Source organism: Lactuca serriola, chromosome 5 (genome assembly GCF_051521515.1).
Source record: "Lactuca serriola cultivar US96UC23 chromosome 5, Lser_US96UC23_V15, whole genome shotgun sequence".
In the NCBI taxonomy this organism is placed as follows: Eukaryota; Viridiplantae; Streptophyta; class Magnoliopsida; order Asterales; family Asteraceae; genus Lactuca; species Lactuca serriola.
In genome coordinates this window covers 325,974,698-325,988,209 of record NC_136412.1, presented here as the reverse complement: position 1 = coordinate 325,988,209, position 13,512 = coordinate 325,974,698, and positions in this window count along the sequence as shown.

Genomic DNA, 13,512 nt, shown 5'->3' with positions numbered 1-13,512 from the left:
GTGTTATGTGTTTCAGGTACCAGTGATGAACGCGGGAAGGCGCCGGCATGATTCGTACACACATATGGGATTTTATGTATTTTGATCTTGGGGAATGTTTTGTGAAACAAGGATATGATACAATGACATTTTATTAATAAATGTGGTTGGAAAATGTGTTTTGAAAATGCGAAAAATTGTTTTAATTTTTTACGGTGTTACAAGATCTGAGATGGTAGCTTTTTTCTTGATGAGTTAAGACCAATAGAGTCAAATGAACAAGACTGGGATGTACGCTGAGCGTACTCCCAGTTACTGAGCCACCCTGAGAATTTGTAAAGGGTTATGGCCATTTGGGGTTGGGACCAATTGGGAAGATTGGGCCATTAGTGGGCCCTTGTGTTGGGCTTGCCTTTTTACTCAAGTTTAAGGGTTGAGATTTGAGTGGACCCATTTAGTATTGGGCCTTGGTGGGCCCAAGTAGTTTGAGTTATTATGGACTGAGTTAATGGACTGTATTTAAGGGTATAGTCTTGGGTCCTAATTAAGGTTACTATGGATTTGGCACAATGTTAGAGGCCGGTGTGCAGCAGCAACATGTTTAGTGACCGTGCTTCATCTGAGGTGAGTCTTCTCACTATACCTTACCTTGAGTGGTAGTTATGTGTGACCAGAAGGTCTTATGTGATTACATTGAGTATTATGTTATCCTGCTTTATGTGTTATGATGTACATTATTTCTTTTTGATTTATGCCATGCGGAGCCTTACAGACCGAATCGGAGAGTCCAACGAGCTAGACCGGGCCAGAGGGCCCGACGAGCTATGGGACTGGAGGGTCCCACTAAGACACATCGACCAGAGGGACTAATTGAGTTATAGTCTCGAGTGGTAAATGTGTTGTGTGTGGTATTTGGGAAACTCACTAAGCTTCGTGCTTACCGTGTTATGTGTTTCAAGTTTTCTCAAGATCACGGGACGACACCGGCTTGATTGTACACACCAGAGCAAGAATTATGTTTCGAGGATCCTGGATTATTAAACAAACAATTATGGAGATGCGTTTTGTAAATTAAAGGAATAAGATTTATTATTGTGACATCGTGTTTTGAAATTGAGAAATTTGTTTGAAAATTTACGTCGTTACAAATATCATCCTTCAGCCCTATGCGCCTCGCATGCTGGAGATGCTTAACCCTACCCAGTCCCTTCATGAGGGGATCTGTTGGGTTCTCATCTGACGATACCCTCTTTGCCACGAGTAGTCCTTCTTCTATTCGGTGTCTAATGAAATGGTATTTTCTATCGATGTGTCTGGATCTCCCGTGATCCCTTGGTTCCTTGGCTAAGGCAACTGCACTTTTACTATCACAGAAAATCTCTATAGGCTCCTTTATAGCTAGTACAACTCCAAGGTCTCCAATGAAGTTCTTTATCCATATAGCCTCCTTTTTCTGCCTCGCTTGATGCTATATACTCTGATTCACAAGTTGAATCAGCCAATGTCTCCTGCCTGGAACTTTTCAAAGTTATTGCTCCTCCATTTAAGGTAAAGACCTAGCCTGACTGAGAGCGGAAATTATCCCTATCAGTCTGGAAGATGGCATCACTATACCCTACTACTCTTAATTCATCACTCCCACCGAGGGTAACGACCCAGTCCTTAGTCCTCCACAGGTACTTGAGAACGTTCTTTACCGCAGTCCAGTGAGCCTTGCCAGGGTTCCCCTGATATCTGCTGACCATGCTCAATGCAGAGGACACATCAGGATGAGTACAAGTCATAGCATACATGATCGAGCCTACAATGGAAGTATACGGTACTCGACTCATCTCTGCCATCTCAGCCTTTATACTAGAAACCAAGGAATGGTTTCTAGTCCTCGGTGGGAGTGATGACTTAAGGGTACGAGGGTACAGTGATGCTAGTTTTCAGACGGATCGGGATAACTTCCGATCGCAGTCGGGCTGGGTCTTTACCCTAAATGGAGGAGCAGTGACTTGGAAAAGTTCCAAGCAAGAGACCGTAGCTGATTCAACGTGCGAATCAGAGTATATTGCGGCGAGCGAAGCGTCAAAGGAGGCTATATGGTTGAAGAACTTCATTGGAGACCTTGGAGTCGTGCCATCCATAAAGGAGCCCATGGAAATTTTCTGTGATAATGAAGGAGCGGTTGCCTTAACCAAGGAACCAAGGGATCATGGCAGATCTCGACATATCGACAGGAAATACCACTTTATCAGACATCGGGTAGAAGAGGGACTCCTCGTTGTGAAGAGGGTATCGTCAGAAGATAACCCAGCAGATCCCCTTACGAAGGGACTGAGTAGGGTCAAGCATTTGCAGCACGCTAGGAGCGTAGGGCTGAAGGACGATATTAGTTTAGATTAGATAGGTAGGAAACTTGTAATAGATAATGTCATATTCAACAAATGATGATTAAATAAAGGTGTGTTATTTATAAGAAAGTTTCTATCTTGTGTTGATTATTTATCTATTGTGTCAATTTTGCATGTTTTGACTTCCTGAATAATAAGATTATTCGAACAGTTCACAATCGCTCATATGTTGGAAGTAGATATGAAGGAAGATTGTCATAAATTTGTTTGTAGATTGTCTGAAAAGTTTTAGACATAGCAAAGGTTTGCTGCAAAGTTTATGAGTGCTTATGAAATTTGTATTGAGCATTGAATAGACCCACGCTTGCTGGTATTACTTCATAAATGTTATCACAAGTGATCGCAAGATGATAATATCATATAATCTTTAAACCTAGAGATATGGTTATTGTTTGCTAGTTGATTATACATTGATAATGCGAAAACGCATCAGTAACTTGATGTTATAAAACGTATTATTGTGTGTGGTTTAACTAGTAAATGATAAAGGCATATTAGTCGACGTTTTTCTGTTCCTTTTATTCCATGAGGATAAAAGCGATATCTCGGCCACTTGATGATTTGGTTTGACTTATGTGCCGGGCCCGGTCAAGATAAAGTTGATGTGTTCAACTGAGTTCTATGTCGAACAAATCAGAAATCAAGAAATAAAATGCTAGACAATAAGTATTGTTAGCATGATATCTAGAACAGAGGATTATACGATCCTTTATCTAAAGGACAGATTATTGGTCAGGGTTGACAGCGGCTATTGAAAGCTACGATTGCTATCGGGTACGGAAGTCATATGTGAGATATAGTTACTTGACTTATCCAAGTGGGAGACTGTTGGATTAGTGTCTAAGTAAGTAACCATATTTGGTATATACTTGACCCGAGTGTGCATAGTCCTTTTGGGTTGCCTTCACCAAAGCAACTTGACAAGGTAATTTGATATGAGAGAAGGAGATATTATGATTTATTTATATATTATAAGAATAATATATTAAAGGAGAAATCATATTTATTTAATTAGTATTAGTCATAAATTAATTAGGAATTAATTTGGTGACTAAAAGAGATTAATCAAATAAAGGGGTATAAACTGTCAAATGTGTGATAGTTGAGTTTTGGGCTAGGAAACCTAATGGGCTAAGGGGGAACGAAATTATGATGAAGGATCATCATATTTTCGTCCAAGGCCTCATTCCATAAGGTTCCTTGGGCTGCTTGGTGGCTAAGCTGTCCATTAGGGTTTAGACTAAAAACCCTAGCACCCTATAGTATAAATACATGCCCTATGCTTCAATTTTAGGCCACTTGATTCCAAGGGAACCCTAGGGCCGAAATTAGCATCATTCCCTCTTCTCTCTTAGTTGCCTTCTTGCTTCAAGGTGTTTGTGAGCCATTAGAGGCACTACAATTGTGGTGCTTGCTTTCAAGAGTTCAAGAGAGTTCAAGTGATCAAGGAAACTAGTTGTTATTGCTATATAACAACAAAGGTATGTCTACTACACTTCTATATAATTTTCGAAAATCATAGAAGCATGCTAGGGTTTATTTTGTGTTCATAATGTTGTATGTCTTATAGTGAAAACATAGATCCAACTAGGGTTGCATGCACACATAGGATTGTTTGTATTAGACCTATCAGTGGTATCAGAGCCATTGGTTTTTTGTTTTCAATTGGATTTGATACATATTATGAATTTGACAAATTAGGGTTTATGGCATGTAAACCCTAAGGCATGGTGTTTTTCGCAAATTAGGGTTGCAAAACCCTAGTTGGCGATTTTTGATAGGGTTCTTAAATTTTTTTTGCCTAGCCTCCAAATTTCGAAATTAGGGTTAGGAAACCCTAGGGATTTCGAAAATCCCTTGCCCCCCAAGATAAGATCCCAAGATTTTAGGGATTTGGATATTGCTATCTTTGTGATTATCAATTTAATTGTTTAAACTGGATAATTGAAGATCTTGTATTATCCTTTCCATATATTTAAAAATAAAATAAAAAAATCTAGGGGATAAAAAGGGTTAAATAAATTAATAGTTTGATTTTATGATAAACCTTAAAGATTTAATAGTTCAAATTAATTGTTTGATAATTATTAAATCAAAGTTTTTTTTTGGTGTTTAAAATTTTAAATTAAATAGCCTTAATTTTCGAAAATTTTAAATACACATTAAGATACTAGTATTTTGAAATGCTTTAAAATACACCCTTATACAATTATGATATTATAAGATTAATTATTATATATGTATAAGAATAAGCTAGTCTTATCGCTAGTAAGCCTCATTCACGAAGCCAGTCTATAAGGTGGGTATAAGGTTGCTGCCTATAAAATGGCACTTAATGGATGTACACTCACATCTACCGCTTGCTTGACTGGTGGAGGGTCGTTAGCCGAACGGATAGGATAGGGAACTTAATTCCTCATTAAAAGTATAATGGAAATATTAAAGTAACTACATTGTTTTACAAATTCCCACTCTTAGTTACTTTAGGGTAAAATGTGAAAATGATGCTAATCCATGGAATTACACTTCGTACCCTTGTCAAACGTTGATGGAGCGCGTGTGGTTAACCGGCACATCAATTTGGGGATGACATAGGTAGTGAAGGGGACTCGATGTTTGTCATAGATCAATGGAGCGTGTGTGGTTTACCGACACATTGATTAGGTGATAATGACATTGAGTGCACCACGTTAATTCGCATGGTTATTCACAAATTTGTTTGCGATCCTCGGCATCCCAGTCGCAAATTTGAAATGCATATCGAGATTTAAACATGCCATTGAAAAGTTCAATGAATCTCAAAGATCTAGGAGTTTTCAATACATTTAAAACCTAAATTGCTTTTTCGTTTTTCATGGTGAGAATTAGTGAATCGTCATTCACTTACCTTCAAGTTATTTACTTTTAGAGTACGGCATCCCTTTCTAAGTTGTAAATAATGTTGTTGGATCCTAGCCCTAATTTCTCATTTGGGTGTTTAATTAGGGATTCATTTCTAATCAAACTTTGTCCCTTTCTTTTTCAGATGTCTGCTAACAACAACAACAACAACGCTTCTGGGTCATTCTCGTTGATGAACTTGTGTCAGAAAGTGACATTTGATGGTTCAAACTTCAACGAGTGGATGAGGTACATTCGCATGATCACACGCTACGAGGACAAAGAATATGTCCTCGATGAAAAGCTTGAGAAGATCATCCCAGATGTTGCTACTCCTGAGGAACTGGCCGCCTTTGAGGCCCATGAGCGTGATGCCACGAAAGTTCACTGCATCATGCTGGCCACCATGAACCTCGAACTCCAAAAGTCCTATGAGGACATGTATCCATATGAAATGCATCAGGATTTGCTGGACAGGTATCACCAGAGCGCGAGGCAAGAGCGCTATGAGATCATTACTAACATGATCACCGCTAAGATGGGGAGTGGAGAATCCCTAACCTCTCATTTGCAGAAAATGCAGAGGTATGTTGATCGTCTTCTCAAACTTAATGTTAAGTTTGATGAGGATTTGGCTATCGACATAATCCTCCACTCCTTGCCCTCCTGCTACAATCAGTTTAAGATGACCTACCATATGAACAAAGAGGAGGTCTCCTTGAGCAAGCTCCAAGGACTTTTGAGGACTGCTGAGAGCAACCTCAAAGACAAATCCGTTGCACCGTCCCCTGCTGTGGCCGCTCCTGTGATGGCAATAGGTCAAGGAAAGGGCAAAAAGAGGAAGGCTCCATGTAAGAGCCACCATAAAGGGAAACCCCATGATGGTTCGTCCTCAAGTGGGACCAAAGCTGGCTCCGTTAAACCCTCTTCCGATCCTAAAGAAGCAGAGTGCTTCTATTTCCACCAAAAGGGCCACTGGAAGCGAAGCTGCCCTCAATATCTGCAGGACATAAGAGATGGGAAGATCAAGCCCACATTTGCAGGTATGTATTCTATTAAATCTAATAACTCATCATTTGCTACTTCATGGGTTCTTGATACAGGATGTGGTTACCACATTTGTTCTGATTTGCAGGGCCTAAAAAGAAGTAGGGAGATGGAGCATGGGAAGATGAACCTGATTATGGGAAACAGAAGATCTTCTCCTGTGACCAAAGTCGGTGTTTATTCTTTAGTGTTGAGTAATGGGTTAGGAATAGATTTAGAGAATTGCTGTTATTCGCCAGATATGGCAAGAAACATTATTTCTTTTCACGGGTTGTTTAGACAAGGTTTCAGATATTCTTTTGATAATAATAATGGTTCTATTAATGTTTATTTGAATGGTGTCTTTTATTTCAATGCATTACCTTGTAATGGGATTTATGAATCTGTGATGATTGTTGATAATTTTGGAAATAATGTTTTGAATATTGATTCGTCTACTAGTCTAGACAAAGCATGCTTGTGGCATTGTCGCCTTGGCCAGGTCAATAAGAAACGCATAGCCCAACTCCAAAAGGATGGAGTGTTGGAGTCATTCGACCTTAGGGACGATGACACGTGTGAGTCTTGTTTACTTGGGAAGATGACCAAGTCACCCTTTACTGGCACTTGTGAAAGGGGTGAGGGTTTATTTGATCTCATACACACCGATGTGTGTGGCCCCTTTAGATCCACCACAAGGGATGCTTGCCGTTTCTACGTGACTTTTACAGATGATTATAGCAGATATGGATATATCTACTTGATCAAGCAAAAGTCGGAAACCTTTGAAAAGTTCAAAGAGTTTAAGAATGAAGTGGAGAATCAGCTGGGCAGGAAAATCAAGATGCTTCGGTCAGACCGAGGAGGAGAGTACCTAAGTCTTGAGTTTCACGACTATCTAAAAGAATGCGGAATCGTTTCGCAATTGACGCCTCCGAGAACGCCACAATTGAATGGTGTGGCTGAGAGACGTAATCGGACCTTGTTGGACATGGTTCGTTCTATGATGAGTCGGACTTCGTTACCAATAGCTTTCTGGGGGTATGCCTTAGAGACTTCCGCCCACATACTTAACTTAGTTCCCACCAAGAAGGTTTCCAAGACTCCTCATGAGATGTGGACAGGGAAGGCTCCCTCGTTGGCACATATCAAGGTTTGTGGTTGCGAGGCTTTCGTAAGACGAGAGACTCACGACAAACTAGAACCTCGTAGTGAGAAGTGTTATTTCATTGGCTATCCGCAGAAGTCTTTTGGCTACCTTTTCTATAGACCGAGTGACAATGTTGTCTTCGTTGCTAGAAGAGGGGTTTTCCGAGAAAAGGGAATTAATAAGCCAAGAAGACAGTGGGAGACAAATTGAACTTGAAGAAATTCTAGATCAAAGCGATGAAGGAACCTCGGACACTGGCACTCAACTTGAGGAGGAAACTCCTATTGAACCTATTGACGAGTCCCTACCTCTTCCACGTTCCACTAGGGCTAGTGTTCCACCCCAGTTTTATGGTTTTCATATTACTACTGAAGGGGATACATTTATTAGTGATAGTACACTAGTAAATTTGGATGAACCTAGCAACTATAAGGAAGCCATGGCATGCCCAGAGTCTGCAAAATGGAAATAGGCTATGGACAGCGAGATTCAGTCCATGTACAACAACCAAGTTTGGAATTTGGTTGATAATGTACCGGGTCGTAAGACAGTCGGGTGCAAGTGGATCTTCAAGAAGAAGACGGACATGGATGGGAAAGTGCATACTTATAAAGCGCGATTGGTTGCGAAGGGCTTTACTCAAACTCCCGGAGTTGACTATGATGAGACCTTCTCACCAGTTGCGAAGATAAAGTCTATTAGGGTGATGCTTGCCATAGCTGCGTTTCATGATTATGAAATATGGCAGATGGACGTGAAAACCGCTTTCCTTAATGGAAAGTTGGCTGAGGATGTCTACATGAATCAGCCAGAGGGTTTTGTCGATGTGAAGCATCCAAATAGAGTATGCAAGCTTGAGAAATCTATTTATGGATTGAAACAAGCATCTCGCAGATGGAATCTTTGTTTTGATGAGAAGGTTAAAGAGTTTGGCTTTCTGCGAAGCGAAGATGAATCTTGTGTGTATGTCAAAGCCAGTGGGAGTATAGTAAGCTTTCTCGTATTGTATGTCGACGACATACTACTCATAGGAAACGATGTCCCAACCTTGCAGGAAGTCAAGTCCTGGCTTGGGAAATGTTTCGCTATGAAGGACCTCGGAGAAGCCGCTTATATTCTAGGAATAAGAATAGTAAGAAACAGGGAAAAGAGACTGATAGGACTCAGTCAGGATACATACTTGGAAAAGGTGCTAAAGCGTTTTAGTATGGAAAATTCCAAGAAAGGGGAGTTGCCAATCCAAAGCAATACCAAGCTGAGTAAGACTCAGAGCCCGAGTACAGAGACAGAGATAGATGATATGAGCCGAGTACCTTACGCTTCCGCAGTAGGCTCTATCATGTACGCTATGACTTATACTCGCCCTGATGTGGCCTTCGCTTTAAGCATGGTTAGCAGATATCAAGGGAATCCTGGTAGAGCACATTGGATTACAGTTAAGAATATTCTTAAGTACCTTCGGAGGACCAAGGAATGGTTTCTAGTCCTCGGTGGGAGTGATGACTTAAGGGTACGAGGGTACAGTGATGCTAGTTTTCAGACGGATCGGGATAACTTCCGATCGCAGTCGGGCTGGGTCTTTACCCTAAATGGAGGAGCAGTGACTTGGAAAAGTTCCAAGCAAGAGACCGTAGCTGATTCAACGTGCGAATCAGAGTATATTGCGGCGAGCGAAGCGTCAAAGGAGGCTATATGGTTGAAGAACTTCATTGGAGACCTTGGAGTCGTGCCATCCATAAAGGAGCCCATGGAAATTTTCTGTGATAATGAAGGAGCGGTTGCCTTAACCAAGGAACCAAGGGATCATGGCAGATCTCGACATATCGACAGGAAATACCACTTTATCAGACATCGGGTAGAAGAGGGACTCCTCGTTGTGAAGAGGGTATCGTCAGAAGATAACCCAGCAGATCCCCTTACGAAGGGACTGAGTAGGGTCAAGCATTTGCAGCACGCTAGGAGCGTAGGGCTGAAGGACGATATTAGTTTAGATTAGATAGGTAGGAAACTTGTAATAGATAATGTCATATTCAACAAATGATGATTAAATAAAGGTGTGTTATTTATAAGAAAGTTTCTATCTTGTGTTGATTATTTATCTATTGTGTCAATTTTGCATGTTTTGACTTCCTGAATAATAAGATTATTCGAACAGTTCACAATCGCTCATATGTTGGAAGTAGACATGAAGGAAGATTGTCATAAATTTGTTTGTAGATTGTCTGAAAAGTTTTAGACATAGCAAAGGTTTGCTGCAAAGTTTATGAGTGCTTATGAAATTTGTATTGAGCATTGAATAGACCCACGCTTGCTGGTATTACTTCATAAATGTTATCACAAGTGATCGCAAGATGATAATATCATATAATCTTTAAACCTAGAGATATGGTTATTGTTTGCTAGTTGATTATACATTGATAATGCGAAAACGCATCAGTAACTTGATGTTATAAAACGTATTATTGTGTGTGGTTTAACTAGTAAATGATAAAGGCATATTAGTCGACGTTTTTCTGTTCCTTTTATTCCATGAGGATAAAAGCGATATCTCGGCCACTTGATGATTTGGTTTGACTTATGTGCCGGGCCCGGTCAAGATAAAGTTGATGTGTTCAACTGAGTTCTATGTCGAACAAATCAGAAATCAAGAAATAAAATGCTAGACAATAAGTATTGTTAGCATGATATCTAGAACAGAGGATTATACGATCCCTTATCTAAAGGACAAATTATTGGTCAGGGTTGACAGCGGCTATTGAAAGCTACGATTGCTATCGGGTACGGAAGTCATATGTGAGATATAGTTACTTGACTTATCCAAGTGGGAGACTGTTGGATTAGTGTCTAAGTAAGTAACCATATTTGGTATATACTTGACCCGAGTGTGCATAGTCCTTTTGGGTTGCCTTCACCAAAGCAACTTGACAAGGTAATTTGATATGAGAGAAGGAGATATTATGATTTATTTATATATTATAAGAATAATATATTAAAGGAGAAATCATATTTATTTAATTAGTATTAGTCATAAATTAATTAGGCATTAATTTGGTGACTAAAAGAGATTAATCAAATAAAGGGGTATAAACTGTCAAATGTGTGATAGTTGAGTTTTGGGCTAGGAAACCTAATGGGCTAAGGGGGAACGAAATTATGATGAAGGATCATCATATTTTCGTCCAAGGCCTCATTCCATAAGGTTCCTTGGGCTGCTTGGTGGCTAAGCTGTCCATTAGGGTTTAGACTAAAAACCCTAGCACCCTATAGTATAAATACATGCCCTATGCTTCAATTTTAGGCCACTTGATTCCAAGGGAACCCTAGGGCCGAAATTAGCATCATTCCCTCTTCTCTCTTAGTTGCCTTCTTGCTTCAAGGTGTTTGTGAGCCATTAGAGGCACTACAATTGTGGTGCTTGCTTTCAAGAGTTCAAGAGAGTTCAAGTGATCAAGGAAACTAGTTGTTATTGCTATATAACAACAAAGGTATGTCTACTACACTTCTATATAATTTTCGAAAATCATAGAAGCATGCTAGGGTTTATTTTGTGTTCATAATGTTGTATGTCTTATAGTGAAAACATAGATCCAACTAGGGTTGCATGCACACATAGGATTGTTTGTATTAGACCTATCAAAGGTCTCATCATAATCAACTCCCGGAGTTTGAGAAAAACCCTTTGCAACCAGTCACACCTTATAAGTGTGTACATTACCATCCATGTCAGTCTTCTTCTTGAAGATCCATTTGCACCCGACGGTCTTGCGACCTGGTACATTGTCAACCAAGTTCCAAACTTGATTGTCATACATGGACTTTATCTCGTTGTCCATAGCCTCTTTCCATTTAGCAGCCCCATGGCATGCCATGGCTTCCGTGTAACTGTTAGGTTCATCCAAACTTACCAATGTATTATCACTGATAAGTGTATCACCTTCCGCAGTAATATGGAAACCCTAGTAATGCTCAGGTGCATTCCTAACTCTCGTGGAATGCCTCAGAGATACAAACTCATTTGTCGGATCAACATGAGTTTCCTCCTCAGGTTGATTGCTAGGGTTTGAGGTTCCTTCACCACTTAACTCTTGAATTTCTTCAAGGTCAATTTGTCTCCCACTGTTTTCCTTGGTTTATGAACTCTCTCTCTCTCTCTCAAGACTCCCCTCCTCGCTACAAAGACCACATTATCATTGGGTCTGTAGAAGAGGTAACCAAAGGATTTCTATGGGTAGCCGATGAAAATACACCTCTCACTTCGAGGTTCGATTTTATCGTGAGTCTTGCGCCTCACGAATGCCTTGCAACCCCAAATCTTGATGTTGTATAGATTGGGAACTTTTCCAGTCCACATCTCATGAGGTGTTTTGGCAACCTTTTTGGTAGGGACTAGATTAAGAATATGAGCGACAGTCTCTAAGTCATACCCCCAAAATGAGATTGGTAGCGAAGCTCGACTCATCATGAAATGAACAATATCCATCAAGGTTCAATTACGCCTCTCAGCCACACCATTAAGCTGTGGTGTTCTGGGACGTGTCAATTGTGAGATAATCCCACATTCCTTAAGATAGTCAAGGAACTCTGTACTAAGATACTCACCACCTCGATCAGATTGAAGCATCTTAATGTTCCTACCCAACTGATTCTCCACCTTCATCTGAGTTGTTATCATAGAGGAGATGATTTCATACCTCTCTTGACGAGCACTCTGATGGTAGCGGTCCATCCAGTCCTGGTGCATCTCAAAAGGGTAATAGTCCTCATAGGACTTTTGGAGCTCGGCTGTCATTGTGGCCAACATGATACATGCCACTTTGGTGGCATCTCTCTCATGAGTCCGGTATTCAGCGATCTCCTCAGGAGTAGTAGACGACCCATCAAGTTCCTTAAGCTCCTTGTCGAGGACATATTCCTTGTCCTCATACCGAGTGACCATCCTGATGTTATTGATCTAATCCATAAAGTTGGATCCATCGAAGATGACTCTCCCACAAAGGTTCATGAGAGAGAAGAATTCGGTAGGGTTTGAGCCAAAAGCAGGATTGTTGGAAGACATCTGAAAAAGAAGAAAGACAAATTTAGATTAGATATAAAGATAGTCCTTAATAAGACACCCAAATGTAGTTTTAAGGCTAGGACCCAACACAGTATTTTATAACTTAGAAGAGGGATGCCGTAATCCAAGCTATAAAATATTTGAAGGTAGGTGAATGACGATTCACCAATTTCCACCATGAAAAACGAAATAAATTATTAGGTTTTAATTGGTTTTAATACTCCTAGATTCTTTGAGATTCATTGAATTTTTCAATGACATGTTTCAATCTCAAGTGTGCCCTTCAAGTTTTGTGACTGGGATGCCGAGGATCATAAAACAAGGTGTGAAGTAACCATGCAAATTACTTTGTACTCTTAATGTTTATCACTCAACCGATGTGCCGGTTAACCACACACGCTCCACCGATCTATGATAAACCTTAAGCCACCCTTTGGCTACCTTGTTAAGTCCAGGTTAGTGTGTCGGTTAACCACACACGCTCCACTAACGACTTAAGCAAAGTGCAAAGTGTAATTTCATGGGTTAGAACCTTATTCACATTTTCCTAAAGTAACTAAGATTGTGAATTTATAAAAACATTTAGTTACTTTATAACCATCATACTTTTAATGAGGATTAAAGTCATTGTCCTACCCGTTCGGCTAACGACCCTCCACCAGTCAAGGAAGAGGTGGGTGAGAGTGAACACCCATTAAGCTGCCATTTTATAGGAAACAACCTTATACCCCCCTTATAGACCGACTTCGTGAATGAGGCCTACTAATGGTAAAACGACTTGTTCTTATATATATATATATATATATATATATTAACTTATAATATTATAAAGTATAAGGGTTGGATTTTAACTTTTAAAATTCTAGGGGTTGGAACTAAAGTTTTTAAAGTGACTTTACATGTTCCAAAACTTGAGGGAAAGTTTTGTAACTTTCAAAACTTTTCATATTTCATAACTTATGAGTTACTGGTTTATTAAAACGAGAGACTTTTCATTTTATGTAACCTATGTGTTTATTAAT